At 36.5% G+C, this 25674-nt stretch overlaps 2 pseudogenes across 1 annotated transcript in view; both read left to right on the forward strand.

Moving 5' to 3' along the window:
* The window catches only part of LOC148912569 (uncharacterized), a 74017-nt pseudogene extending 56490 nt beyond the window's left edge, over window positions 1-17527 (forward strand). The window contains exons 2-3 of the transcript XR_016119265.1: window positions 7731-7802; window positions 10782-17527. The product of XR_016119265.1 is annotated as an uncharacterized LOC148912569 (transcript). The remainder of the gene's footprint in view (window positions 1-7730; window positions 7803-10781) is intronic.
* LOC148912573 (uncharacterized) lies at window positions 2236-7250 on the forward strand (annotated as a pseudogene).
* Window positions 17528-25674: the final 8147 nt, after the last annotated feature.

A 25674-nucleotide genomic window follows, 5' to 3' on the forward strand; every position in this document is an offset into this window, starting at 1 on the left:
CTTCCTGAAAGACTTATTGATTCCGATAACATGATTCATGCATGGATTGTCGTGGCAGTCGCATTAACACAGTATTTTTTGATCAAAGAGGTGGTTGTCAATAATCCTTTCGACATCTGTCAACGACATGCCTTTTGGTAATGCGACTCTAATTTTTCGCAAATCTCCAAACTTTTGTAAACGTCCTCCCAAACTTCAAGACGCCGTTAAAATGCATTAGTGGGGCGGATAGATTTTCTGCGAAACAATAAACCGAATCCGGAATGACAGTCCCCATGTCCAATGTTAACATTTAAAACAGATCGCCTTGATCAGTATAAAATATCAAGACTCAACGTGACCCCCGACTAGTCTCTTCCCCCACAGTCCGCTTTCACTGTGTCGTCAACCACACGCCTTTCTCCCCTTCATCTATCAATGAATGTCAGGATATTACATCAGGGAGGTTATTACAAAACCCTACAATACGTATTTACCGTATCAAGCTCCATTTCAATAAACATGGACTCACCAGCTACTACAAATCAATCTTCAAATCAGCCATCAACAAACACTAGCCCTGGACCATCATTGTCAAGTAGTAGCAACAGCCCAGATCAAGAACTGGTACAACAGGCGCCCTCAAAAGGTAAAAAAAACCTATGACAAGTTTCCCTTGATCAACAAAAGCCTCTAGTAAGCCTATGGGCAGAAAAGCACATCGAACTGGAGAGTAAAGATAACCGAAAAGTATGGGATGCCATCGCAGAACAAATAAACACGAAGTTTAAAATCAACCGAGCTACAGATAAGTACAAGCAAAAGATAAAGTACCTAATCGACAGATACAAAATTGCCAAAGATTGAACAAAAAACAAACTGGTGGCCATAGGCGAGAGTCTCCCTTTTACAACGATATTTCTTACAACAAAAAGGTTTTAGGATGCCGAGACATATATCGTCACGCTAAAACATGTTTCAGATGTTGGTAGCTCATCGTCGGGCAATGCTAACAACTCATCCGATAATGATGATGTAGAGCCCGCAGAAGTTGCAAAAGGAGAAAGGACGGAGAGAAAGAAAGGCCGCAAGAGAATTAGGGCAGACAAAGATGATGCCGAAGAACGAGAGCTTATCGCGAGTGCATTTGAAGGCATGAGACAGCAACGCGAGAATATGAACAAATTCTGGAAAACTACACTCGATCACAGAGGGCAATTAGAAGTTCAGAAAATTTCTGATTTATTTAAAGTGCTACTACGACGAAAATCGCTCGAACTTGGATTCAGCTGAAACTTCCTAAGAATACTCCTTAAAAGGTCCAATAATCACTGTATGAAGTGTTTCTCGATATTCAGGACGAAAGTATGATATTTTTACGATTATTTTTTGAGTCTGTGACGTCATAAACGCTCAACATCGAACATCGCTCCATACATTTCTTTGTAGTTTATGATCAAAATATCAGTAGTAAAGGGAGAAAGAAATACCCAAACACCCCAAAATATAAATTATAGTCACAAGTAATGTGAAATAAGCACATTAGCCACCCTTTGGGCTTCAAAGGAATAAAATAAATTAAGGATTTATATACAAAGAAATATATGTAGCAATGTTTGATGTTGAGTGTATGAGGTAACAGACTCAAAAAATAATCGTAAAAATATCTTACTTTCGTCCTGAATATCGAGAAAACACTTCATACAGTGATTATTGGACCTTTAAAGAGTATTTTTAAGAAGTTTCAGCTGAATCCAAGTTTGAGCGATTTTCGTCGTAGTAGCACTTTCTCAGCATCATTAAGGCCTGGCTCTCAGATGAAAAACTGATTAGGCTATATCATAGCCAGTTTTCTACAAATCTTCCCCAAACTTGGCAAGTTAATGTCTTTGTGAAAAGAAGGAACCTTAGAGCCTTGGTTACCATGGAAACTAAGTCACGTGACCACAAGGCCGCCATCTTGGATTTTTAAACAAGCCGTTTGTAAACGTACCGAAACATCTTTAAAAGTCACGAAAATGCAGATTACTATTCATATTTACAATGCCTATATTGATCTAATTGGATATCTTAATTATTTTAAGTTTAATTTTTAGAATATTTTCTATTTTTTTCCAAAAAATTAAAAATATTCTAAAAATTAAACCTAATATAATTTCCAAGATATCCAATTAGATCCATATAGGTATTGCAAATATCAAAAGGAATATGGATTTTCAGGACTTTTGAAGTAGTTTCAATACGATTACAAACGATTTTTTTAAATCCAAGATGGCGGCCTTGTGGTCACGTGACCTGGTTTCCATGGTAACAGATATGCGGTAACTGCTTGCCTTGAAGAATTACTACTACTAGCCAAATTTCGGAAAGATTCATAGTAAACTGTCAAAGATATGAATAAATAACTGATTTTCCATCACTTCCTCAAAAGAGTCATGCCTTAATGGTGCTGAGTTAACAACTGATCATTTAGCAGCACGTCCTTGAAGACCGGCATTTGATTCTTTAGAAATATTCAAGAGAAAACTAAAAACATTTTTGTCCAATTTGTAACTTTAATCTACTTTATCACTTAACAATTCATCGTTATATTTGTAAAGCGCATTGAGAATTTTAGAATATATAATGCGCCTATATAAGAACATATTTATTATTAATATTATTATTATTGTTATTATCATTGTAGGTCTTTTACTAAAAACATAGGAACTTAAATCATCATAACCAGTCACTTCAACTGATTGTAGAACTGATTGACCTGATTTGCATTCCAAGCATCTTTATTTTACTTATAGCGCTCAAATCAATTTCGCATAATTTGTAACATGAGTTGGGAACTGGCTTCTCATCCAATAGGAAAAAAGCGCGCGAAGAAATGAATCATTTCATCAAAGAATTCCACTGCTTGCAATCCATTCAACGTTCTTTTACACTGTATTCTCAGTATTCAAGCGCTTTTTAACGATTGTACAATTATGACACTGTTTTATGCTGTCGAATTTCCGTGCGAAGAAGATGAGAAATCTAGAGGTCCATTCGTAATAACCAAATCGAGGATAAGAGACTGTGGAGACCAAAGGGTAGTAGTTGAGTGGGATGTCGTGGATTCGTTTGGGAACATTCAAAAGAAAGACTATGAAGGAATTTCGCTAATGCAAGGCACTAAAAAAGAATGCACTGACTTCATTGATCGTTTAAGGATAAGCCGGCAACAAGCAGAAATCAATAATAAGGAAAGCAGGACCCGCAAAAAACCTTCCAAACTGAACGATTACATCACTTTAGAAGAAGAAGACTGCAAGACTCCTAAAACAGGTACAGCTTCTTTGGCCAAATGTGATCAGTCAAGAGCTCTGAAGTTGATGTTCATACGAAGAAATACAATAAACAAAACTATCAACATCGAGAAAGAAAGTTGACTGCCAAGAAATTCGTACATTTTCAAGTTCTTCGGATGACTCCAGTGATGATGATTGTATGAGTGCCAGAGAAAAGAAGGAGAAATCCGATTCGAAGAAAAAAGCTCCGACGGGGGCGGAAAAAAGTCTTACTCAACATCGAGAAAGAAAGTTGACTGCCAAGAAACGAAAAATTCCTTCAATTTCAAGTTCTTCGGATGATTCACTTGATGATGACTGTATGAGTGCCAGAGAAAAGAGAGAGAAATCAAAGGGGAACAAAAAAGAGACGGGAGCGAAAAAAAAGCCGATAAAAAGTCTCACTTCTCAAAAAGCACTGATGGATGAAAACGCCGACAAGCAATCAATGGATATAGAGAAGGAACGACAGAAATCCTTGACCGTCAAAGTCAACAAAATTCATGGACATGAAACAATTGAATTTACAGTGAATGTGAAGTCTGACATAACTGTCGAGGAATTGAAGAAAAAGCTCTCCGGTACTACTGGAATACCAGAAGAAGAAATAATTCTGATGATTCGCGGTGAGTCCTGTCGTGACCTTCATGTAAAGATAAAAGAGATTTGGTCACCTCAAGATATTATTGGGGTAATACGTTCTACTGATCCTGATGTCACAAGTGTCAAGTCGGACACTTCATTCGATGGTAAGTCACGCTATTCTCTATACTATAATGTACGAGATTATCCCATGTCTCAATAAAACATACTTCAAAATTGATAAAAGCAAAGTTCTATAATGAAACATAACGTAAAAATTATTGTTTCCGCACTTTTTCGCATAATTTGTCGAAAATCGCCCTTTTTCACATTGGCCGCAAAAAATTTCCGCACTTTTTCGAGATTTTTTCCCGCTCTTTTTCAGAGGCCCTATTAGTTCTATTACAAATTCTGTGATCCGACCGAATGAGTTTGAAATGAAATAAAAAAGAAACAAAAGAGAGAAAGTGAGCACTACATCACAATGAATTAATATTCGAACAGTAATCTTCTACATAAAACAATTCAACAATAGAAAGTTGAAAAAAATTTAGGTTTGAACGGTTACAGTAACCTTAATTTCGCGAATTTGACGTGCCCATTTTTCGCAACACGTCAATGTCGTGATATTGAGATATTTTTTGATATCACGGAAATTTAATGTATACAATAAGTTAATTTTGACTTCAAAGCATAACTTTGTGTGTAACTAAGTAACTAAGTAACTAAGACATTAATTTATTGGTGTAAACATTTTCTTTGCCCCAAGGAACCCAGTTTGATGATGATAATTGGATTGGTAAGGAAGAATATCCAAGTACAGAATTTGATGGCACTTCCCTTGATGCCAATAAAACCGGTGAGCATTGTAATACTGCTCAAATATTTAAATACCATGAACGTTATGTTACACGCGACGTTTTTCATCAACGATTTTTTTCGATACGCCTTTGCGCAAACGACTAGTCAGCGCTACTGAGTAGAGTGCATTCATTATATCCGTGAAACACATTTCAATTTGATAAAAATTCAGAAACTCAATAATAATTTATTATGCATAATTTTTTGGCCAATTTATTATTTTGACATGCCTTGTATGATTGCCTCGCAAAATTAGCATGCCTATGCTGAAAGTGCCTCACATGGCTCGCATGACTCACTGATTTTTTTGGCCCCTTTCAATAACATTTTTTGCCGCACACTTACCCTATAAACATTTTCTTTAAGGATGAAAAAAAAGACTGACTATCATTGATATTAGTTTTTATAATTTTTCAAAATCAATTTCAGATATTGAAAGTCAAGTGAAGAATTTCAGCAGTGGGGATTTTGCCACGAAAGAAGAAATAATGTTGATCTCAAAAGAGATCAAGGAGATGCAACAACAGCTTTACAAAATGGAGCACCTCCTCAGAGGATTTGCATTCTGTAAGCAATGCGTCAAGAGATTTTACAAAAATGCAAAAGAGGATAACTCAACAGGCTCTGTAGTGAAGTCACTTCATACTCAATTCCAACCGCCACTAACACCTGATCACCACCAATCACCTGCAGCGCATGCCGATCACCAATCACCAATACCCGAGCATAGCATAATCACTACAACCAGCTGCAAGGCAGCCTCATCTGGATTACCAGAATCTGATGCAAAACCTGATTTGGTGATGCTGGGAAATCCTAAACATGGAATATGTGTAAACAAAGACACCCTCAGCAAAATAAGCAACACGAAAGCTAAAAACTATGCACTAAAGCTATTTGAGGTTTTATTCAGCCGTGAGGAAGCTGCAATGTCAAGCATCGAAGGAAAGGGGGATAAGTTACGAAAACTTGATCCTAAAAGAATGGAAGCTTTGAAGGATCAAACTAACAGAAAGTTTCCTGAAGGAGAAATCAACTAGAATGATATAAACTTGAGCATAAATTCCAAATGTCGTATGGTGAGGAATGGGCGATGCTTGTCATGGAGCTCGAGTTCAGAAAATACGGCTAAGTGGAAAAAAAACAGTAGATAGGTTGATTTTACCTGCACAGGAGAGGGACGGGATGCCCTTTTGATTGATCATTAAAAAAATGGATTCGTGGTAATGAACAATTGCAGTTATAATCAAACCATGCAAATAATACATTAATAAGTAAATTGTAATACTACTTTTTTTATTTTATTTTATTTTTTATATATGTTAGCATTGCTCAACAACTAAACAACATTATATACTCAGACAGATTAACAATTTTTATTTACTTGATAATTGTATTTGTAAATAATGGTAATTGAACTGAGTGGAGTGCAATTTGGTCTGAAATCAAACGCGCGATTACAAAATTTGATTTGTAATTGCAAGTTTGATTTCAGACCAAAATTGCACGACACGAAGTTCAATTACCACTTTATTATATCCATTTTGAAATCTTTTTTGAAAAAGACGTTTTTTCCAGTTAAACCGACATGACTTACAATCTACAAGCAGTCGATTCAAACATGCTGTCAAGTGAACTTGTTATTTATACTGATCGAGCAATGATTCTCATTTTGAAAACCAACACTTTCAATCCAAAACTAAAATGAATTTATATAGGACCAAAAGGCATTACATGTATTAAGAATCGTTTACTTACATTAAATAGCAAAACAGTCCTGCCCAAAAGGGTTGTAATGAACTTGCTGTTGTCCATACAGCCAATGCTCACTGCTTGTATTTTTACGATTTCTGTTCAACATGTTAAGATCACACTTGTGCCGAGAAGACAGCAAAAATCAAAAGTTGTTTAGTCCTTCGGTTGTCCTTAAGAAGTCACGTAGCTCAGCAAAAATCTTCTTCTTAAGACTTTTAATGACTGTATTTTCGATGTGTTGTTATGCTTTACAGATTGAAAAGGAAGCCACTTTCAACGATCAATCGCCAAAGAAGTCACATTCTAAAGATGCCGTTTGCATTTTTCCCCACTGCTTTTCGCTGTAATATCTTCAACTTACTTAAGCAGTTACTTTACAAAGATGCTTTTGACAATTTTAAGTGATCAGTTGGTCTTTTTAAGTCCTTTTTATGGCTTTTTCAGTCTTTTTTTACGACTTTTGACGGTTAAATCGTTCTTCAGAAAACACAACTCAACACTCACATGGATTCCTTGATATAATTGGCTAGAAAATGACATGTCTCTCTTGTGATTGGTTCATATCAGTTGATGTGCAAAATCGAGCAATTTAGAGCTCAAAATCTTGCAATTTATGCTGAAATCACTGGTGCAGGGAACAAATCAGATTGCAGGATTTGCTTGTGATTTCAAAATGGATGTAATAAATATTTTAATCATCTATAGTGTGATTCTGATCAAAAGATATCAACATTTGCAATTTATTGTTTATCATTTTAAGAGACTTTTAATTACATTTTATTGTTTGAATTGAATTTTTGTGATTGTATTGTCAGTGGGTGATCACGCATCCATCTATGTGATCATACTTCATTCAGTGTGATCACATGTACGCTACTGGGCGTGATCACACACAAGTTCTATGAATATTCTTCAAGTGTGATATCAAGTGATCACACTCGAATTTTGGATCACATTCTGTGATCACGGTGTGATCACATGTAAAAGGTTTTACCTGTGATCACTCTTCTATCACGACGTGATCACAACTGTTGCCTCAAACTCGGGGTACTTGGGTCAGCGGTTTTTCGAATCAATCCTTAATTTAGACAAACATTTATGTTCGTTCGTAAATATGGATTAGAAAGATACTCAAAACTCATGTGACTCGTTGTTGACTCATGGCTCGAAGTTGACTCGGGCTCGAAGTTGACTCGTTCAAAAACAATACTCGTTGTTGTGTGTTTTCACTTCTAGAAAACCGAAGAAAACTAACCAAAGCATCTAGTTAGAGGTGCTTAAAGTTAAACTGAACATCTTGGAGTGAAGGTAATGCACTAGTCAATTGAAACCCCCACCCCCCAACCCCCGCGAAATACCGTGGAATTTAATATTTGAGTGGTGTTAAAATTAGACATTTTCCCCGGTAGTCGGAGGCACATTCACTGTTAAAATCCCCGCTATTGTGGCCCCGTTATTTTGGTTTAGTAGTCAACAAGAAAAACATATTTCACACCAACTCCAAATAATTCTTGTGCTACACAGAGCCAATTGTTGTGTGTTCCATGCACTAATATTCAATGCTCAATATTTTCATGGGCTCTGAACCTCAAATGAACAATGCTTGTAAATATTGCGAAGCTGTAGTTTTAATAGATTAATCATGATCTGATTCTACATTCCGGCGAACTGACCGAAACGACTGAACAAAACCCGTTTATAAGAACCTGGGTTTTTTAAGAACCTGTTAGGCTAAAATTCTCATTTTAAGACCCCTCCACATAAGAACCTATTAAGGCTACAATCAAGAAAGATTCTTATCAGTGGAGTTCAGTGTAAAAGTGTATAGGTAGAAACTGCTATAAGTTTGTTTGAGCATGTGTTTTGTGTAGGACATACTGCTTTGTACTAGGCTACGGGCTGCCTGTGCTTGGAATCACAACGCCTCCTTGGTATTTTTCAAGATGGCCGACCTCTTGTTTCCAGGCCCTTACACATTCAAACGAGCGTTAAAATCCTCGCTCGATTCCCCGCTGAGAAAACCATTCGTTAAATCCCCGAACCCCCGGTGCAATCATGCTCTTAAAAGCACATTAAAAACGCGTCACGTCTCCGTTCAGTGCCCCGCTAGCCGCTGGGGTCGAGGGGCGGGGGTTTCAATTGACTAGTGCATAAGGTGTGATTGGGGTCTCGCCGGATTTAGTCCTTGATACAAGCATTGAAAGCCAACCATGTAATTTGTATAACTTTGAACATTTTGAGAGTGATTTCACAGCTCAGGCTCCCCTGCCAAAGGCCAGATTAAGATTTTTGTGAAGGAAAAACGTAGAAAAACCCTTGAACACAGAAGAGAAAACGAACAAAGAAGAAACTATACTAAAAAGAATTAAATATACCACAACGAGACAAAGAAAAGGAACAAAATTCATTAAAGAATCGAATGAATCGAATGCATCTATTAAATAATTATAAAATGAAATAAATTAATGGCATTTAACAAGGGCATATCTACTTCATCCACTTAAATTCAGTGAATTTAGAAATTCATGTTTGCGGAGGGTGGAAATCTGAAGAATCAGGAAAAAAAACTCTCGAAGCACAGGAGAAAATTAACAGACAACTCACTCTAATCAAAATGGAAACCCGAGTACGTACGGGAATAATAATAATAAATAGATAATAATAATAGTAATAGATTCTATTTAGCAATCTGGTGTTGTTCATCTTTATTCATTGTTTTATACACTATATACTTATTTCAATAAAGTTAGTCACCAAAAACCTAGAAAGCTGTGATCGCTGAGAATCATGGGGAAATGTTTCATATCCAACAAGTAAAGCTTTTGAGGAAACTGCTGAGGATGCTCAGGGGAGGTGAACTCGTAACTGGTAAAAGATCTCAAGTCCATCAACAGTTATTAAACGGTTGAAACATGTAAAATGCATCTACCCATAATCCTTGACGGTCTCAGTTTTGTAGCTTTTCAGGTGGCTAACTTTATAATGAAATAAGTGTATACACTATAATAGTGCTAGCCGGCATTGATCTTCATATTTGACTGAGCTTAGTCAAGTAGTAATGATCTTACGTTAGTTCTAATAATATCTTGGTGGATTGTTAACCTGTCATAATTTGAAAAGGTCAACGTAATCACACACCGTAACAGCTCTTTTGTATAAAAGTTTACAGTCTAATCAGCCATGCATTCTCCATAGCTTGCACTGGAAGCCTTATAGTAACTGATAAATTATAACATATTTCATTTTTGTATTTTTGATTATCGAATGCAGTTCATATTGGGGAATCTGTGGAAAAAGTTTAAAATAACTTCACTATTTCAGAGTAATTTTATTAACCAAAGTATGCTTAAAAAAACGCTTTGCCAATCTAAATACCTGTCATGCATCACGTCAGAGACAAAACATTGTAATAGATTATTAATATTTTGGACAAATGGATCTAAATTAAAATTATTTTTTTATACAAAAAGTAGAGAGTCTAATTTTTTTTTGCATTGTACATTTATTTTCGATTTTTTTTTTTTGTTTTTTTGTTTTTGTTTAGTTTTTGTTTTTGACGCCTCGGGGTCATACCGCGGGAGTTTTGGCAGAATATTCCGGGATTATTTTTAATGCAAAGTGAATGCATCATAATGAGCAGATCAGAAAGCAAAGGGTGACACTAGAGTACACTTTTTAGTAGTAAATAGTGCTAATTAAACAATAGAAAACAATAGGATTAGCATAATTTAGAAGTATTTAGTGGTATTTATGTTACACACTTATAGTGTTTGTACTCTATGAAACTTTTTCGAATACTTCACATTTTGTGTGTACCCAATTGTACAGGTGAACACATGTTACAACACCACTGTTGTGTGTAACAGTTGTAGAGGTGGACACATGGTACAACACCACTGTTATGTATAACAGTTTTAGAGGTGGACACATGGTACAACACCACTGTTGTGTGTACCAGTTAGAGGTGGACACATGGTACAACACCACAGTTGTGTGTAACAGTTTTACAGGTGGACAAATGGTACAACACTACTGTTGTGTGTAACAGTTTTACAGGTGGACACATGTTACAACACCACTGTTGTGTGTAACAGTTGTACAGGTGGACACATGGTATTTAATTTGTCCAAACGTAAGTGATGCAGCTGTTTGATGTTTTTAATGTATGTATACAGTTATAATATTTACGAAGAAAATACAAAGTAGTGATTTTTAAAAGAAATTCGTATTGTCCTTGGTTGAGTCGTACTTAATTATTTGTTGACTGGGATTGTATTGTTATTGCAGATGGCCGCAGCACAAGAGTATTCCACAGAAGAACTTAACTACTTCAGGGTTTGCAATATCACCACTCGAATCATTGCTGACGGACTACGAGTAGTCTTCAAACAATTATGGGACACTCATTAACAGGCGACACACGGCCAGTGGCAAGATACGGCTAAGAATGGCATTGATTTGTACAGCATGGAATCTTCTAAAAGTCGTAAGAGAAATTCACGAGAAATTTTAATTTTGAGAAATGGCAATAGACTTGAATGGGACTGTACCAGTCTTTTTGTTGCCATTCTTTATTCAGATAGCATTGGCAAGGGTCTCGATCCCGTTGTTAAGAAATGCGTGGATGATTTACGTCAGTTCCGTAATAAAGTCTTTGCTCATGTGTCTGATGGAAAGCTAAAAGAAAGGGATTTTCAAACCTCTATCCAAACGGTAATAGATGATTTTATCGCCCTAAAACTAGACACTGCTGGTATAGAGGCAATCAAAAACCAGAAAACATTTCCTACAGAGGAACTACGTCTCACTCAGAAGCAGTTAGAAAAGGAGAAAATACGTAACGAGGAACCACGATCGTTTTGTGTTTTGCCACCCAAACCATCCCACGAAGTTATCGATCGTTCAAGCAAAATGAATGAGATAATACAAAAGATGAAAAAGTTGAGAAGCACAAAAATAAATGAAATAACTGTTGTTTATCTGTCTGGGAATCCTGGCTGTGGCAAAAGTGAAATAGCAAGGCAGATAGGTGAGAGGGTTTTCGATGATGTTCCTGATAACGCGACAGATCAAGTAAAGTTTGTGTTCGCCCTAAATGCATCCAGTACAGACACATTAATACAATCATATATTGGATTTGCAATTACTTTAAACTGCGATGAGAAATCTACTGGGAGTATTGGAACATCAAAAGATCTTTCTCCGGAAGACAAACTTATTCATCTTAAAACTCTTGTAGCTCCCAAACTGCGAAAGTATTCTTCATGGCTCTTGATTGTGGATAACGTCACAGACGTTAAATCAGTCTTCAGATTCTTGCCACAAGCGGGAGAGAAGACGGAGGGCAATGGTCAGATACTTTTTACCACACAAGACAGTCGATCCATTGATGGCAATAATTCGCACGCTTACCATTTATCCCTTAGTCGCGGTATGAAACCTGATGAAGCGGTAAAAACACTTTCTGAAATATCGGGCGTTGCTTCAAATAAAGAAGGCATTTTACAAATTGCGAAGGCTCTAGATTTCCAGCCACTAGCACTAGCGTGTGCAGCAACTTACATGAAGCGTGTAAGTGATGTAACGTCAATGTCATGGGAAGAATATTTACAGAAGATTCAACAAGGCAAGCGAGAAGCGACTGAAGGGGAATATAAAACAATTAGCGTAACTTACTCGCAACCGATGACTGCAGCAGTCAAGTTGGCCTTAGAAAAAGAAATGGCAGCAGACATGGTTATGATGCATGCTTTTCAGTTCTAGTCTGCGTTGGGCCCTGAGCGGATACCCTTGGAATATGTCGTACAATATGTAACACGGTGCATGACAGATCAAGACGAAGATCTCGTGGCCGCCATTGTCTTTTCATCTTCACTTATTCTTAATGTTTCCGAAAACCAGTCAAAAGAGATTGGTATACATCAAGTTGTACATAGCTGTCTACAAGATATTGTTCTACATAAGAGCAAAAAAGAAGATTTTCATTTCTTGGTAAACGTAATTAATGCCTTTTCAGCACTTTTAAACGCCTTTGATGTGGACAACGTCAATCACATTACAACAACCAAATTTGTAGCAGTGCATTTTATGCACCTCTCAAAGCATTTAACCAATTTTATAACGCAATCTTTATCGCCAAAAAAACCGAAAACGAATTTTGAACAAGAATACTACGAGTACGTCTGTTGCTTCAATGCCGCGGGAAAGGTCTGCCAAACACACGCTATGCACGAAGCTGCGAAAACATTTTTTGAAGCAGTACTAATGATAACGGAATTATATCATGGTAATCATCCAACACTTGCTACTACATTGAGTAATCTAGGATTGAACCTCGGTTATCTGGGCAAGTATGAAGAAGCACAGAAATGTCTCGAGAGAGCAATGACTATTCAAGAGATGGCCTATGATCAAAATCATCCAACACTTGCTACTACATTGAGTAATCTAGGATCGAACCTTCATGATCTGGGCAAGTATGAAGAAGCACAGAAATGTCTCGAGAGAGCATTGACTATTGAAGAGATGGCGTATGATCAAAATCATCCAACACTTGCTATTACATTGAATAATCTAGGATCGAACCTCCGTGATCTGGGCAAGCATGAAGAAGCGCACAAATGTCTCGAGAGAGCATTGACTATTGAAGAGATGGCGTATGATCAAAATCATCCAACATTTGCTATTACATTGAATAATCTAGGATCGAACCTCCGTCATCTGGGCAAGCATGAAAAAGCACAGAAATGTCTCGAGAGAGCATTGACTATTAAAGAGATGGCGTATGATCAAAATCATCCAACACTTGCTACTACATTGAATAATCTAGGATCGAACCTCCGTCATCTGGGCAAGCATGAAGAAGCGCACAAATGTCTCGAGAGAGCATTGACTATTCAAGAGATGGCGTATGAACAAAATCATCCAACACTTGCTACTACATTGAGTAATCTAGGATCGAACCTCCATGATGTGGGCAGGTATGAAGAAGCGCAGAAATGTCTCGAGAGAGCATTGACTTTTCAAGAGATGGCGTCTGATCAAAATCATCCAACACTTGCTGCTACATTGAATAATCTAGGATCGAACCTCCGTAATCTGGGCAAGCATGAAGAAGCGCAGAAATGTCTCGAGAGAGCATTGACTATTCAAGAGATGGCGTATGATCAAAATCATCCAACACTTGCTGCTACATTGAATAATCTAGGATCGAACTTCCGTCATCTCGGCAAGCATGAAGAAGCGCAGAAATGTCTCGAGAGAGCATTGACTATTCAAGAGATGGCGTATGATCGAAATCATCCAACACTTGCTATTACATTGAAAAATCTAGGATCCAACCTCCGTGATCTGGGCAAGCATGAAGAAGCACAGAAATGTCTCGAGAGAGCATTGACTATTCAAGAGATGGCGTATGATCAAAATCATCTAACACTTGCTACTACATTGAGTAATCAAGGATTGAACCTCCGTAATCTGGGCAAGTATGAAGAAGAGCACAAATGTCTAGAGAGAGCATTGACTATTCAAGAGATGGCGTATGATCAAAATCATCCAACTCTTGCTACTACATTGAATAATCTACGATGGAACCTCCTCGATCTGGGCAAGCATGAAGAAGCACAGAAATGTCTCGAGAGAGCATTGACTATTCAAGAGATGGCGTATGAACAAAATCATCCAACACTTGCTACTACATTGAGTAATCTAGGATCGAACCTCCATGATGTGGGCAGGTATGAAGAAGCGCAGAAATGTCTCGAGAGAGCATTGACTTTTCAAGAGATGGCGTCTGATCAAAATCATCCAACACTTGCTGCTACATTGAATAATCTAGGATCGAACCTCCGTAATCTGGGCAAGCATGAAGAAGCGCAGAAATGTCTCGAGAGAGCATTGACTATTCAAGAGATGGCGTATGATCAAAATCATCCAACACTTGCTGCTACATTGAATAATCTAGGATCGAACTTCCGTCATCTCGGCAAGCATGAAGAAGCGCAGAAATGTCTCGAGAGAGCATTGACTATTCAAGAGATGGCGTATGATCAAAATCATCCAACACTTGCTATTACATTGAAAAATCTAGGATCGAACCTCCGTGATCTGGGCAAGCATGAAGAAGCACAGAAATGTCTCGAGAGAGCATTGACTATTCAAGAGATGGCGTATGATCAAAATCATCCAACACTTGCTATTATATTGAGTAATCAAGGATCGAACCTCCGTAATCTGGGCAAGTATGAAGAAGCGCAGAAATGTCTCGAGAGAGCATTGACTATTCAAGAGATGGCGTATGATAACAATCATCCAACACTTGCTACTACATTGAGTAATCTAGGATCGAACCTCCATGATGTGGGCAGGTATGAAGAAGCGCAGAAATGTCTCGAGAGAGCATTGACTTTTCAAGAGATGGCGTCTGATCAAAATCATCCAACACTTGCTGCTACATTGAATAATCTAGGATCGAACCTCCGTCATCTGGGCAAGCATGAAGAAGCGCAGAAATGTCTCGAGAGAGCATTGACTATTCAAGAGATGGCGTATGATCAAAATCATCCAACACTTGCTGCTACATTGAATAATCTAGGATCGAACTTCCGTCATCTCGGCAAGCATGAAGAAGCGCAGAAATGTCTCGAGAGCGCATTGACTATTCAAGAGATGGCGTATGATCAAAATCATCCAACACTTGCTATTACATTGAAAAATCTAGGATCGAACCTCCGTGATCTGGGCAAGCATGAAGAAGCACAGAAATGTCTCGAGAGAGCATTGACTATTCAAGAGATGGCGTATGATCAAAATCATCCAACACTTGCTATTATATTGAGTAATCAAGGATCGAACCTCCGTGATCTGGGCAAGTATGAAGAAGCGCAGAAATGTCTCGAGAGAGCATTGACTATTCAAGAGATGGCGTATGATAACAATCATCCAACACTTGCTACTACATTGAGTAACCTAGGATTGAACCTCCGAGATCTAGACAAGCATGAAGAAGCCCAGAAATGTCTCGAGAGAGCATTGACTATTCAAGAGATGGCGTATGATCAAAATCATCCAACACTTGCTACTACATTGAGTAATCTAGGATTGAACCTCCATGATCTGGGCAAGTATGAAGAAGCGCAGAAATGTCTCGAGAGAGCATTGACTATTAAAGAGATGGCGTATGATCAAAATCATCCAACACTTGCTACTACATTGAATAATCTAGGATCGAACCTCCGCGATCGGGGCAAGTATGAAGAAGCACAGAAATGTCTCGAGAGAGCATTGATTATTGAAGAGATGGGGTATGATCAAAATCATCCAACACTTGCTATTACATTAAATAATCTAGGATCGAACCTCCATTATCTGGGCAAGCATGAAGAAGCACAGAAATGTCTCGAGAGAGCATTGACTATTCAAGAGATGGCGTATGATAAAAATCATCCAACACTTGCTACTACATTGAATAATCTAGCTGGTGATGAGCTTTATCAAGTTGAATAAGATAATATTTAAAGTACGTACCATATTAGTGTTGCTCAAAAATATTTTCAGTTTATTGAAACTAAGGTGTTCCAGAATTTTTACTCGTTCCACAACATTTAAGAGTATCTTAAAATGTAATATGGGGTCAAATTGGATGACGTCACAAAATCCTTTAATCTTTAATATGTTTAGTAAGAAACGTCGTAACGAGTTCCCATAAACGTTGAAATGTTTTGCACAACACTCTCCTTCTGATCAAGTCAAATGATAAAGACAGCGATCAACGATAAGAAATTACCATACAAGGAGATGCCGAATATGACGTCATAGACACGTCATAACCTCTTCAAAATGAATTGCTTTATAAGCTCTCACTTCTCAAATATTCTATGAAAATTTCAGGTTAGTTGGACGTCGAATGATAAAATTAATAGGATTTCTTTACTTTGGTGACTTTTTCCCGTGCCGAGGTTATTTGTGCCCGGCGCGCGCAATGTGTTGCATCTCGATCACTGTATTTATTTTCCACGCCTATAGTTCGATGGAAAATAAATGGGAGCCACTTTTTCTTGACATTTGCTTGAGAAAACTGTCTAAAATAGTCCAATATAAGCCCTCTTTCAGTACCTTGGCTTTGGATTTCCTTTCATTTCATTCACTTAGTAGTTTGTTGGGCTAAATATTGGCCCTTGCCTGCAGCCACCAAAAGTTTCAAAGGGTTTTTCCAAAATAATTATAGCTATTTTTTATGAAGATATAGAATTGTTAGAAACATAGAAAAATGACTTGACATATGACCGTTCAAGACTTGACAGGTCATTAGCTCGTCATTTTTCTCCCTGTGAAAATCAATCATGGATGTGAATGAATGAATGAATGAATGAATGAACACTTTTAGTTAAACATTGTAATCCCTTCAGTTACATGGAATGTATAACTGCTATCAATAGGAGCCCTAATAAATATAAGATAATAAATAATTTAGGTTAAAAGCTAAAATATGAAGCTATAGTAATAAAATCCAAAGTATGTTAATAAGATCTAAAATATGATACTAAAATATAATACTAAGGCCGAAGTTAGACGTCGACCCCACATGCCCCGAATCCAACGCAAACGAGCAAACGCTAACAATTTCATTTGCATTGGGCTCGAGACATGCGAAACTCGACGCCCAAACCCGACCCAATCACACGTAGCCTAGTATATGTTTAAATATTAATTGAAGTACATCTATGTAAAATTACGTATTAATCATATAAAGCAACAAGAAAGTGAAAAAATACGTGTAGAAAAATTATGACGAAGAAATAACTATGTTAAAAATGTATCATAAACTGTGCAACCATAATAATAAAAGCTGCGCTTAGCGATTTCCGTTCTTACCCTAGGTAAATGTAGAAGATGGCTTTGTTTCGTTGAGCGCTGGGAAACACTACTATTAAATTTAGAATAATTAATGAAGAATTGCGGACAGCGGCCACTTATGCATTTCTTTACTAGTTTAAAGTGCACATGAACCCTTCGACAATACTTTCAGTACTGATTCTGCATAAAGTAAATAGTTGATTGGTAAAATATTTCTTGATTTGAGTGATGCGTCTCTAAGTTATGAAGGTTTATACTTCCAATATGCTAATGAGTGTGACGTCTATTAAGGCTTAATCAAATATACAAAATCGAACTGGTTCATAGAAACAGTATTTAAAAAGCATCATTATTTTACTCATGGTTTACATGAAAGCTATTTACAATTTTCATTTTCAAAATGGCCAGCATTTAGTATTACTAGTTACAACAAAAACACTCAAATACCTTACCTGACGTCATCATCATTAACATATTGGAAGTATAAACCTTCATAACTTAGAAACGCATCACTCAAATCAAGAAATATTTTACCATTCAACTATTTACTTCGTGTAGAATCAGTACTGAAAGTATTGTCGAAGGGTTCATGTGCACTTTAAAAGTATGATGGTCGCGCCTACTTTAAGTGTTCCCCGCTTTAAGGAGTCCATTGCGTTATCACTGTCATGGGACTTAACAACTATGCGTGCTGCACGTCTTTGCAACCTTTCTAGGTCTTTACTATTTACCTCACCACAACAGTGGTATACGGTATCACAGTAATCTAAAATAGGACGAATAAATGACATATAAATAATGTTTGCACAATGCGCTGTCAAGTTATGCCTAATACGCCCTAACATACCGACTCTTTTACCAGCCTTAGCCAAGAGGTATTTAACATGAGCATTCCAGCTAACATGTTGGTCAATAATTACGATACCTAAGTATCTAAATTCATAGACACGCTTAATGGTCTGTCCATTGACTTGAATTTTAAAATGATCTACAATGTTCAACTTTGCATGAGTTCCAAATAGCAGAGAGTCAGTCTTAGTAGCATTCAGGAATAAACTATTTTCCCTCAGCCAGCAGACAATAGCATTCAGCTCGTCATTCAACTTCAGTTCAATTGTAGAGACATCAGAACTGAAGAAGAATAATACAGTGTCATCTGCATACAGTAGAATGCTGCAGTGATGAATTACGTCTGGAAGGTCATTAACATGCAGGACAAACAGCAGCGGACCTAGGATTGACCCCTGCGGAACACCGATGGTCACGTGTTCATGGTCTGAGAGGGTACCATGAAAGTCCACAACCTGGGACCGCCCAGATAAATATTCACCAAATCATTTGTTCTCGTGACCAACTACCCCAAGAACTGTTAACTTGTGGAGTAGAATCATGTGATCCACCGTATCAAACGCCTTACGTAGATCCACAAAGACAGCACCAGTTAAAAGGCCCTGGTCAATGTTTCGGCGAATAGTATCAGCAAAGGAAACAGCAGCAAACTGGAATGTCCTTTACGAAAACCACACTGGTAAAGACTTAGGAGCTTGTGTTCCTGGAGGTAATTAACCAACTAATTATGGACCACCCTTTCAAGAAATTTGGAAATAGTAGGTAGAATGGAGATGGGACGATAGTTGTCCATATCACTAGCACTACCGTTCTTGAACAAGGGTACGACACGTGCTGCTTTCCAGTCAGCTGGAAACTTGGCCTGTGACAAAGAGGCATTAATGATGTTTGTTAAAGGCCTTGCCAATATATCCGCAGCATCTTTGAGTAAGCGTGGATGAATGTCATCTAGTCCAACTGCTTTACCATTTTTAAGACAGCGTAGTTGGGAAAGGATAACACTTTCCGATACTTCCTTAAACTTGAACGGGGGTCGCTGATTTGGCTGCCCAATGATCTTATTTCTCAATTGATACGGTTTTCGTTGTCATTAACAAGGCTTTATTTTTGTTATAACCTTCATTATAAATGCGAGGTCAAGATATGTAAGAGTTAATTACCGAGAACGGAGGCAATAAGCCCTATACATCCCGAGGACCGCCGTTCGAGGTAATTAAGCATTTTATTTACCAATTGAGAAGGTTTTCTATCAAATGTTGCTCATTATAAATGCGAACGGTCTATGTAGTATATACAGTATGAGTGGCCGTGTTGTATCAGATACAGTCAATTCAAAAAACATTGTCGTCGACCATGCATCTCCGCCTACGCGACTGGACCGAAAGGAACTCTGGGTAGTAATCATTGAAGCCCAGTTGACTCCATAATTTTATCTGACTAGTTATGCCTGGTTTACAGCACGAACCTTCGTAGGCGAGCGGGAAGTGTTGAATAAGACGTTTTTTTAATGCCTTCATATTTTCGAAATTGTTTACTGAATCATAACTACTTTGTTTTTCTTTTCCTAAACCCAAAGACATACATTTAATGGATTGTTTCTCGCCATTATTATCTTATTACTAGCGGGAACAATTAATTCAGAACGAATATTTAACCGCTTCAGTGATTTTTACCCATATTCCTTTCGGTCCAGTCGCGTAGGCTTGAGCCGGTCGACGACAACGTTTTTTGAATTGACTGTATACAACCACGAGGCGTAGCCGAGTGATTGTATATCTGATACAACACGGACACGAATACTGTATATGACTTATCAAACATCTAGGTTAGTTCCTTTGTGTTTCGCTAAAATTTTTATTAAAGTTTATGCAAATGAACACAGTTTTGTATCAGATTTACAACACTCTTCACGGTCGTGATTTCTGTTGTGTTTTCCTCATGAATTATTCATGAGTTTGATAAATATAGTTATTAACCGGGTTAATAACTACCTTTATTGATCTTATCAACTTAAATAGTTGCTACTTAGATGAACTTATATGTAGGAAATACTTTTTTATAATTAAATTAATTAAAATAGGACGAATAAAAAGCGTATAATACAACTGAAATGCTTTAACTATTTCAAGGAAGTGACCTTGTTAATGAATGAATATTTTTCCTCTGATATGTACACAGGGAACCCGGCAATATTTTTTGCTTCTTTTGGAAAAGTAACTTTGCTATTTGTGGGTTTCCTGTGTTGTGATCGGATGTAATCAGATCTGCGCTGTGATCAGATCGGCGCTGTAAACTGATAGCCGATTAAATTCAAATTAATAACCGTTGGTAACGCACTCTAGTAAACACACCACAGGCGACCCATAAGAAACAAAACACCAACGGTTATTAATTTGAATTTAATCGGCTATCAGTTTACAGCGCCGATCTGATCACAGCTGCGCAGATCTGATTACATCCGATCACAACACAGGAAACCCAAAAATAGCAAAGTTACTTTTCTAAAAGAAGCAAAAAATATAGCCGGGTTCCCTGTGATATTTATGAAGAAAATAGATTCCATTCTTCTTATCACCGTCCTTGTTCTATATTTACGGTCTATATATTTTCATTAATTTGTAATTTGTATTTCAATTTAGTCTATTAGTATCATTAGTGTTGAATATTTATATAGATACTTGCGCTTTATAATATCTTATTTATTCAAACCCATTTTAGTTTAAAAAAACTAAAAGTTGCGCTTATAAATAAATGAATAAATAAATAAATGAGTAAATAAATAAATAAATAAATGAATAGATAAAAAAAATAAATGAATAAATAAGTTAATTAATTAATTAATTAATTAATATATAAATGAATATATAAATATAAATAAATCTATAACAACTAATTGGCATATACTTCGTACTACTGTATAACAATAATAAAGCAGATGCTGATATTAATAGACTTAATCCAGACAGAGATCTTGGAATTTAACTGTAACAATGTTCTTAAAACGTTCAGCATGAACTAACGCCATGCGAAATGTCGCGCCAGACCGCGAATGGCATCGTAGATGTAACTTGTACGGTTCTGTCGTGAAGCACTGGGTTAATAAGGGTTTCCATGCTTGAGGTTCTACGGTCCAACAAGACAGGAAGGCCTGATATAACCAATGCTTCACGATAGGAAGAAAATAGCGAGTTAATACAAGTTAATAGATTATAATTATTATGTTTTTCCTCACGCCTGTATATAATAATAATAATAATAATAATAATATTAATAATAATAATAATAATAATAATATTAATAATAATAATAATAATAATAACTTTATTGACAATAATAATTAACTAATAATTCATTATAATATGAGACGTGATAAGAATATTGCTATAATTATAAAACAAAAAAAGAGAGATTATGAATATAAAATAACAAATATATATAAAATTTACTTATTTATCTATGAAAACATATTTGTAAAATAAATTAATAGCTCAAAACACGAGTCCAGCTCTTCACAATGATATAATATAATGATAAATGATATATAATAATAATAATAATAATGATAGTGATGATGATGATGATAGTGATGTTGATAATGATAGTAATGATGATGATGATGATGATGATAATGACGATGATGATAATAATAAGAATAATGGAAACTTTATTATAGCTTTTTTTTTGTTTTTTGTTTTGCAATATACAATCATAAAACTCACTGCTTACAGGTAGTTTACAATCATCTACTTGAATCTAACATGAAATAAATAAAAGTGTTGAAGCATAAATTGAAGAGCAGAGGGCTGAGACAATCAACTTGAAGGACTCCATCGCCAACTAATAATAATAATTAAAACGCTCATTAATAATTCATAAGCTTATGGTCCAATTGGAGCCACCATACACGTCACATGCATGAACCTTTATAACGGATAAAGTCCTCTTCATTAGTATTCAAGTGATTTTATATAAAGACACATGTGTCTTTATATAAAGACACGTGATCTTTATATACAGACCACTCGAATACTATGAGGATGACTTCATCAGGGATGAAGTATACATCCAAGCTTAGGTGAAGACATAGAGGTCATAGTCAACCCTAATAATCTTTGACTAACGTGCCTGTCTTTGCCTTGGCACGCAATATCCAACGTGTGGGAGCTTCTATTGAATCTGGTTGCGCATGCCCGTGACGTCAAATCTCTATCAAAGTATAAAAATCCATGTTCGTGACGTGTATGGTGGCTCCAGTTGAACCAAAATCTTATAAATTGTTCATGAGTGTTTTAAGCAGTTCAAAAAACTCGTAGATCGTGTTTTATCAGGTATAAAAGCACTCGGCTACGCCTCGTGCTTTTATACCTGATAAAACACTCCTACTCGTTTTTTAAACACTACTACTACTACTACTACTACTACTACTACTACTACTACTACTACTACTACTACTACTACTACTACTACTACTACTACTACTACTACTACTACTATAGTTATCGGTCATTTGGTACACTTTTAGATTGAAATTAGAAGACACATTGCTTGAACAAATCCCAAGTCAATAGCATGAAACTCGGGATATATTGGGAGGGACACGTGATACATAGCAAAGTAACGTACGTTCAAGATTAACAACTTTCCTTAAGAATTAGAACACTTCTCCTGGAGGCGGTGTTTTCGGTCGGGAACCTTCAAAATCACGGGAAACGTTACCATGACAACCAAACTCACAGCTATTCATAGGATCAATAGAGCTTGGTTAGGGCTTTGATCTGGCCAAGTATGACCTATTAGCCTGGTATCCGAAAGGAGCGGCGTAGTTAAGAAGTTCAAGTCCAGTTAGCATATTGCAGAATCATGGTGGATATGATTTTTAAGTTGAGTACAAAAAGGTGCATGTCCAGAAACTTCACATAGGGTTAATCAATTGAAGCCATCTTATGGCAAGTGATTATAGTTGCCGAAACTTGCACAATGGCAAGTTGGGTTGCGCAATCGATGACGTCATAGCCGAGATAAGTAATTTATCTGTAAATCTAGTCTAAAAAACCGGTGGTCTTCCCACAATCATAAATGTTTTGTTCAGAATGACAAAGAATCATTTAGAGAACTCAGAGGAAAATTAAGGATGATTTACGTTAATGCATCAAGAGTATGAATATGGAGTTCATTTGTTTTCATTGTTAAGCTGTCAGCCATGGGAAATTTTTGAAAATCAAAATTCTAAAATTTAAAAAAAAAATGTACAAAAGCAGCGACATAATTTAAGGTAAATAATACCAATACTCTTTTACATGCCCCTCAACATATTAAAGTTTCTTTCAAATGGACAAACCCTAGCCCTTAAAATGAGCTTATATCGTTTTTACAACTATGACGGGGTTTACTGAGGCACTACTGACCGGTCAGGGTCTCACAAGAATACTTTTTTTTTGTCTTTTATGTATAATATAACAATTGAAACAGCAATTTTATTATTGCTTCGTTATTACTCAAGGGAGCATGCGGGAAAATGCAGTTTTAATTGTTAAACATATACTTTAAAAAATTGGGAAATGGGAAAATTGATTGTATAATTAATTGTTGATCGCACACGTAATATTTTAATATTTTATATTTTTACTTGGAAACAAATATCAGTGCATCATTAAGCTCGGTGGGCTTATTTTGTCACAAATACATCGATTATAGTTGATTTTATAATTTACCATCTTCTGTATGATCGCTATATAAAATGGTATACAATTTCATATGATTTTACATATCATCCTCTGCATGGTAGCTACATAACAATGGTACAACTCATGTGGGTAAAAGTTAATTGATGCTAAATAAACTATTGCACTTTAAAGAAAACGTTTTATTAGCTATATGTAGATATATATCATACTACTTTTTTTCTATTTGATAATTTCGACGCATATGCTTTACCTTTTGGTAGGCACGTTCAGTACCCTCCCTTTGAGTTATTTCAAAGGTTTCCTTGTTATTAATTAGTTTTCGGATAATCATATCTCTCGTGGGCACTTTCACGCTGGTGATTTCATTCCTGCAGACATCTTCTATCTTCTTAGTGTCTGCTATTGACCACTGGCGCCTTTTGTAGCAGATCGAGGATCGTCCAACATCGGCGTTTTCTGATGGTGGTATGACATCCGAACCCTTCTCAGTTTCCTGGAATGACTTCACGTCCACTTCAGGTTCATCCTTTTCATCTTCAGCTTCGAGTTCCAAGGCTTTTTCTTCTAATTTGCCATCCATTAAAGTGGTGATCGTGTCATGGGCATCAGAGGCTGCCTGCATCTTATTTATTAAGTTGTAGTGGCGGTCGGCTGTTGCTCGCGAATGTCCCATCTTAATATTCCAGACAACGAACCAACTTGTGGTATATATTAGTAAACTGCAAATACTTAAAGCAACACCTGAGCCTCTATCAATGTTATGTTACACGGCTAGCACGTGGGATCTAACTATGTTCGTTTAAAGAGTTTAAAGGGCTAAGTCATAAACATAATCGGTAACGCAATTCAATTAACTAAACTAAAGGATACCTCAACAAATGTAAGAATAATAATCTGATTAATCATAACATATGTATCGTACAAATAGATACGAATGGAGTTCATAGTTGTACCATGTACAATGCAAACTTTCAATTGATTCGCGTGATTTGGTGAATCATTTAAAATTCTTGTTAAACTTGTCTAATTACATAAATAATAATACAACTTACATATCAGTCCTGCGCTAGCTAGTCCTGCGCTTGATAATCGATGAAAGCAAGATAGTGTAACGTGTTGAGGTAATGACTCAGAGAGACTTGTTTAGCTCCAAAGATGTTTATTGCTCACTACTAGATCACAAGTAGACTATCTATGAGTTACAATCCAACTCTATTTATCAGAATTATAGACCCTACTTAGTTACAAACGTGATAGTTAGGACTACAATGTACATAAGCAGAGGTGTGTTGATGACGTCTTCAAGACTGGAACTAATTGATTGCTCACGCAAAGTCACGTAAAGATCAAACTAGAATTTCACGTATAACATTTAACTTAACTTCGTTACAATAGCTTTGAGGAGTTTAAGAGTTTTGAGGTCAGACGATCAGTTTATAACTTCTTTGATTCCAGAATATAGTTAATAAACAGCTTATAGCAAAGAGTTACACGCAGCACAATCATTACATAAACTGTCTAAAGTTAATAGGCAGTGTTTCTAGTGTAGGATTACAAGGTTTATTACATTCTTATCTAGAAATATCCTTACCGTAATTCCTGAACGTAAAACACGAACCCAAAGTACGTATTTTGTATTCCCTAATCACGTTATATTTACGCAAATATTTTTTACGGCTTCGTAAAGCCTATTTGTAAAATTTTAACGAGAAATTTCGAAAGCGGTATTCCCTCACGGCTAAAAATACATTTAGTACAAATTAGATAAACCTTAAAATCTAAATATATAATGC

This window comes from Actinia tenebrosa, unplaced genomic scaffold (genome assembly GCF_029948245.1).
Source record: "Actinia tenebrosa isolate PJP-AT-01 unplaced genomic scaffold, QUT_ActTen_1.0 PGA_scaffold11__36_contigs__length_13525064, whole genome shotgun sequence".
Lineage (NCBI taxonomy): Eukaryota > Metazoa > Cnidaria > Anthozoa > Actiniaria > Actiniidae > Actinia > Actinia tenebrosa.